Source organism: Arachis hypogaea, chromosome 3 (genome assembly GCF_003086295.3).
Source record: "Arachis hypogaea cultivar Tifrunner chromosome 3, arahy.Tifrunner.gnm2.J5K5, whole genome shotgun sequence".
NCBI classification, from domain to species: Eukaryota; Viridiplantae; Streptophyta; class Magnoliopsida; order Fabales; family Fabaceae; genus Arachis; species Arachis hypogaea.
Window position 1 is genome coordinate 37437345 of NC_092038.1, and position 6406 is coordinate 37443750.

At 41.5% G+C, this 6406-nt stretch overlaps 1 non-coding gene across 1 annotated transcript; it reads right to left on the bottom strand.

Annotated features, from left to right (window-relative positions):
- Positions 1 to 353: 353 nt before the first annotated feature.
- LOC112793235 (small nucleolar RNA R71) lies at positions 354 to 457 on the bottom strand. Its single transcript, XR_003197938.1, has one exon. It is a non-coding gene; the product is annotated as a small nucleolar RNA R71 (small nucleolar RNA).
- Positions 458 to 6406: the final 5949 nt, after the last annotated feature.

The following is a 6406-nucleotide window of genomic DNA, read 5'->3' on the forward strand; positions in this document are numbered from 1 at the left end:
ACTTCACAAAGCCAACGTCCAAGTTTGATGGAAGAAGCATCTCCATTCCTGCCATTGGAGCCAATAATTTTGAGCTGAAACCTCAGCTAGTTGCTTTAATGCAACAAAACTGCAAGTTTTATGGACTTCCATCTGAAGATCCTTATCAGTTTTTAACTGAGTTCTTACAGATCTGTGAGACTGTAAAGACGAATGGAGTTGATCCTGAAGTCTACAAACTCATGCTTTTCCCTTTTGCTGTAAGAGACAGAGCTAGAATATGGTTGGATTCACAACCCAAGGATAGCCTGGACTCCTGGGATAAGCTAGTCACTACCTTCTTGGATAAATTCTTTCCTCCTCAAAAGCTGAGCAAGCTGAGAGTGGATGTTCAAACCTTCAAACAAAAAGATGGTGAATCCCTCTATGAAGCTTGGGAAAGATACAAGCAGCTGACCAAAAAATGTCCATCTGACATGTTTTCAGAATGGACCATATTAGATATATTCTATTATGGTCTATCTGAATTTTCGAAAATGTCATTGGACCATTCTGCAGGTGGATCTATTCACCTAAAGAAAACGCCTGAAGAGGCTCAAGAACTCATTGACATGGTTGCAAACAACCAATTCATGTACACTTCTGAGAGGAATTCCGTGAATAATGGGATACCTCAGAAGAAAGGAGTTCTTGAAATTGATGCTCTGAATGCCATATTGGCTCAGAACAAAGTGTTGACTCAACAGGTCAACATGATCTCTCAAAGTCTGAATGGATGGCAACATGCATCCAACAGTACTAAAGAGGCAGCTTCTGAAGAAGCCTATGATCCTGAGAACCCTGCCATGCAGAGGTTAATTACATGGGTGAACCTTATGGAAACACCTATAATCCATCATGGAGAAATCATCCAAATTTCTCATGGAAGGATCAACAAAAGCCTCAACAAGGCTTTAACAATGGTGGACGCAATAGGCTGAGCAATAGCAAGCCATATCCATCATCTTCTCAGCAACAGACAGAGAATTCTGAACAAAACACTTCTAATTTAGCCAATTTAGTCTCTGATCTGTCAAAGGCCACTTTCAGTTTCATGAATGAAACAAGATCCTCCATCAGAAATCTGGAGGCAGAAGTGGGCCAGCTGAGTAAGAAAGTTGTTGAAACTCCTCCCAGTATTCTCCCAAGCAATACAGAAGAGAATCCAAAAGGAGAGTGCAAGGCCATTGATGTGATCAATGTGGCCGAATGCACAAGGGAGGAGGAGGACGAAAATCCTAGTGAGGAAGACCTCCTGGGACGTTCTTCAAGCAAGAAGGAGTTTCCTATTAAGGATCCAAAGGAATCTGAGGCTCAAATAGAGACCATAGAGATTCCATTAAATCTCCTTCTGCCATTCATGAGCTCTGAAGACTATTCTTCCTCTGAAGAGGATGAAGATGTGACTGGAGAGCAAGTTGCTCAATATTTAGGAGCTATCATGAAGCTAAATGCCAAGTTGTTTGGTAATGAGACTTGGGAAAGTGAACCTCCCTTGCTCATTAATGAACTAGATTCCTGGATTCAGTAAACTCTACCTCAAAAGAAACAAGATCCTGCCAAGTTCCTAATACCTTGTACCATAGGCACCATGACCTTTGAAAAGGCTCTATGTGATCTGGGGTCAGGGATAAATCTTATGCCACTCTCTGTAATGGAGAAGCTGTGGATCATTGAGGTACAACCTGCCTTGTTCTCATTACAATTGGCAGACAAGTCATTGAGACAAGCTTATGGAATAGTGGAGGACGTGTTAGTAAAGGTTGAAGGCCTTTACATCCCTGCTGATTTCATAATCTTAGACACTAGGAAGGAAGAGGATGAATGCATCATCCTTGGAAGACCTTTCCTAGCCACAGCAGAAGCTGTGATAGATGTCAACAGAGGTGAACTAGTCCTTCAATTGAATGGGGAGTACCTTGTGTTTAAGGCACATGGCCATCCCTCTGTGACAAAAGAGAGTAAGCATGAAGAGCTTCTCTTAGTTCAGAGTCAAGAAGAGCCCCCACAGTCAAACTCTAAGTTTGGTGTTGTGAGGCCACAACCAAACTCTAAGTTTAGTGTTAAGATCCCATATCCAAACTCTAAGTTTGGTGATGGGACTATACAACATTGACCTGATCACCTTGTGGCTCCATGAGAGCCACTGTCAAGCTATTGACATTAAAGAAGCGCTTGTTGTGAGGCAACCCAATTTTATTTATCTAATTTTTATTTTATTGTTATTTTGTGTTTTATTAGGTACATGATCATGAGGAGTCACGAAAAAAATCATAAAAATTAAAAACAGAATAAAAAACAGCAGAAGAAAAAATTCACACCCTGGAGGACGCTGACGAATGAATTTTTGTCGGTATAGAAATTATCAAGTAATCAATCGTAGTATAGTCTAAACCGGCGCAAAATCCATCATCAAACAAATCTACAATCTATAATCGAGAGTATTAGTCCCGAGTCGTCTTCCCTTGGAATTGCCAAAATGTGCATCTTATTGAATAGAGAGATTTGTTAAGGTTCTTTGAAAGTTTTAGCAACGTAGTAGGGAACAAGCAATCAATCATTAAAGGACTTGGCTTAGAGTTGGCAATTGAATACATATCCTTATAGTTATTTCAATGAAGATAGCAATTAGGCCATGCCTCATTTAGTTATCCCCTAGATGTAAAGGAAAGTCAAATGAAGATAATCAACTTGAGTCACAAGTCCTAGCTTCACCTCATGGGAATCTAGCTTTAGTGCACTCCAAGTCAATTAGCAATCCCTAATTCCAAATCAACAATTGACACAACTATTCAACTTCTTCTAATGATCCAACCCTATGCCAAGTGAGAAAATTCTACTCCATAACTAGTGTTGACATTTTATCAAACATGTGATGAGAAAGAAAGAAAGTCATAGTAAAATGAGAGGAAAAGTAGGATTAAAGGTATTGTAATACAAGGAATTAACAACAATTGTCAAAGAGCAATAATGAGGATCAAAATCTCAAAGTATTAATGAAATCCAAAATCATAAAGTTGAATCCTAGATCCAAGGAAAATTAGCAATTACAACTACAACTTGAAATTGGAGAAGGAACCTATCACATGAACAAAGTGAAGTAAAAGTTGCAGTGGATCTCACCAAAGAGTTGGTGAAAATTCAGAATTTTGATGAAGAAGAACCCTAGTAAGAACTTGAATCCCCTCTCTCCTCCCACAAGATTGAAACTCTCTCCCCCAAAAATATCTAAAAAACTAGAAAATGAACTAAGTGTCTTTGACCCTTGCCCCCATGGTCCTCTTAAACTCTTCCCGCCAATACAATCCCCAAAAATTAGGATTTCTAACCAACTCCACGCCTGAGTCACGTGACTTCTAAAAAAATCACATTCGAACATCGGCGCGTACGCGCAAGGTACGCGCGCGCGCCATAGATGCATTTTCGGAGTGTACGCGGAGGCGAGACGTACGCGTTCGTGCCCAACAGGATCATGGCTTAGCCGCTACGCAAGCCGACTCGTGGCTTGACTTTCGGCTTCGGCTTCTAGTTATTCTATCCACGCGGACGCGTCAAGTGCGCGCACGCGCCCATGCCGAGATTTCCAAGGCTTGATTCTCTTGCTCCCTTCCTTTGCTCCCATCTTCCTTCTCTCTTCCGGTCCACTCCTGCCCTGTATTCTGGGACCACTTAACACACGGGTCACGGCATCGAATGGCATCGAGAGAGGATTAGAAATATATCTATTTTAGTGCAAAATAAGTATGTTTTCTTCCATGGTGCAAAACTAGGAAAGGAATGCAAATCCTTATATTTTCATACAGAAAGTGTGTGGAATCATTGACAAAACCCTTGAAATTAGCACAAGAAAAACCTTCAAAATGGGGTTTGTCAACCTCCCCACACTTAGATTCTAGCATGTCCTCATGCGTGGAGAATGCAAAAGAAACATAGAAGACCGAGGAATCGCGAGAGTATGAGACTCATGAAGTATAGCCTACTTATATAAATGCAACTATGACTAATGCTATTGCCTACTTGGTTAGGAACGAATCACCCTTCTTATGACAAATGCGAGCACATGGGACACAATGGTGGTCAAGGCATGGGGTTTGCCAATTTCTTAATCATCAAATGCGGTATATGCACCCTTGCATGAGGAATGCTCGTGAGAGCCGGGAATCAAGGAGTCGAGCATCGAACCCTCACCGGAAGTGTTTACACTCTATTCGCTCAAGTGTTTAGGGTTGATTCACTCAATTCTCTCTTAATCATGCTTTCTAAGATTTGTTTTTCTTCTAACAATCGACATATATTTCATGCATGCATACAAGTATCATGAGGTCTTTTCTTTAGGTTGTAATGGGGCTAGGGTCCAGGTAGGATGCATATTTGGTTAAGTGAGTTTGGAATTTGAATCTTTGATAAGCTTGAACTTCCCACCTAACCTATGACATCCTATACAATTAAGTTCTAACCTAACTACCCATTTTGCACTTTTCACATACTCATGTATTTCTTTTCAATTTCACAACACATATGCATTGATTTTATTGGACTATACTTTGATTTGGGGCATTTTGTCCCCTTTTTATTCCTTTCTTTTTCTTCTTTTTCCATTTTTTTTCTTTTTTTTCTTTTCCATATTATTTTTCTTTTCTTTTTCTTTGTTTTTTCTCATTTTTTTTCTTTCTATGTACAAGAACCTCAATGCATAAGGTTTTACATTTGATCAATACATAAGTATGTACCCAATTCCCAATATTTTCAATAATAATACAAAACTACCCTTTTATTCACCCAATGTCCCAAGGTTCCCACACTTGAATGATACTCACACACACTAGCCTAAGCTAATCAAAGATCCAAATAAGGACATTTATTGTTTTTTGCTTTAAGGCTTGTAATGTGCTAAAATAAGAACAAGTGGGTTAATCGTAGGCTCAAATTTGGCTAACAATGGAAGATAGAGGGTAAGGCTGTCTGGGTAAGTGAGTTGAATGAAACGATGACCTCAATCATATAAATGCATAACTACACAAAATAATGGACATGAAGAATCAAACAAATCAAAGATTACATTCATAAAAAGGGAATAATGCACACAAGAAGGAAAGTAGGTGGTTATAAGATGTAACCACGCAATTAGGCTCAAATCTCACTTGCTTGTGTTCTTAGCTCAGAATCCATATTCCAAAATGTAATTCTTCATGCAATTTTGGCATCAAAGTATTTTAAAATTGGCAATGCCACGGTTGCCCCAAAGTGTTAGTTTCCCAAGAAAGAGTTTCATTGTTCCAACTAAGTAGACTTATCATGCAACCTATCCTAATTATGATGGGGTTCAAGGAGCCAGAATTTATTTGAGTGTTACCTACGGAGATCGGTCGGTCGACCTCCCCACACTTAAAACTTGGCACGGTCCTCCGTGCTGTAGGTAAGGCGCAGTGGTTGATCGAGTCCCGAGTGGCCAGCATCTCCAATGTCATCGTCATCCCCGCTTGAGTTGCGGTGGATGTGGAAATGTCGGGCTCCTCCATAGGTGGTGTGACTACGCTTAGAAGCTTCTTCACATGAGCATATCGGCGTTGGTTACGCCTCTCGTAACGGTCCAATTTCTTGTGAAGGTCTTCAAGCCGTTGGGTGGCTGACTTTTGTGATGTAGATGATGTGGTAGTGTTGGTTGTCGGTGTGGGTAATCCAAAGTCCTTGGTGAGTTCCGGGGGCTTGAGGCACCTCTTGGTCGGAATGACATCACCTTCGACCGGAATCGAGGTTTTCCTATCTTTAGCCTCTCGGTTGACGCCAGCCCTTGCAACCAATTCAGTCACCAAGACGGGAAATGGTAGGTTCCCTTTGGCATGAATTCGCCCCATGGATTGGCGAATGGCATGTGAAATGTCGACCGGTTTCTCGGTTAAGATGCACCATATCAATAAGGCAAGCTCGGTAGTAATGGATGACCCATGGGTGCTCGGGAGCACGTAGTGAGCTAAAATTTGGGCCCATGCCGTAGCTTCTTGAGTGAGGTATCGGGCATCCAAACCTTTTGGTTGTCGCTTTATGGTCCCCTGAATCCAACATGCATCGGGTATAGCGATTACGCGGAGGATAGCGCTCCAATCGAATGCACGGTCATCACATGCTGTCAAGACCTCTTGGTAGGCGTCATAGTCACTTGTCAATGGCTCAATCCCAAGGACCTCTCGGATGGTGTTCACTGTGATGGACACTTGCTTCCGGCGCACAAATACTGATGTAAGAAGGGGTGAGTGGTAGTTGGAATAGAATTCCACCACCCATGAAAGATTAGCCTCCTTCGGTTGTCTCAAGAGGAACCTCCATTGTCTCCGGTCAATGTGTGGCATCACAACCGGATGGAGATGAGCCGGTAGGACTAGAAGGGGCT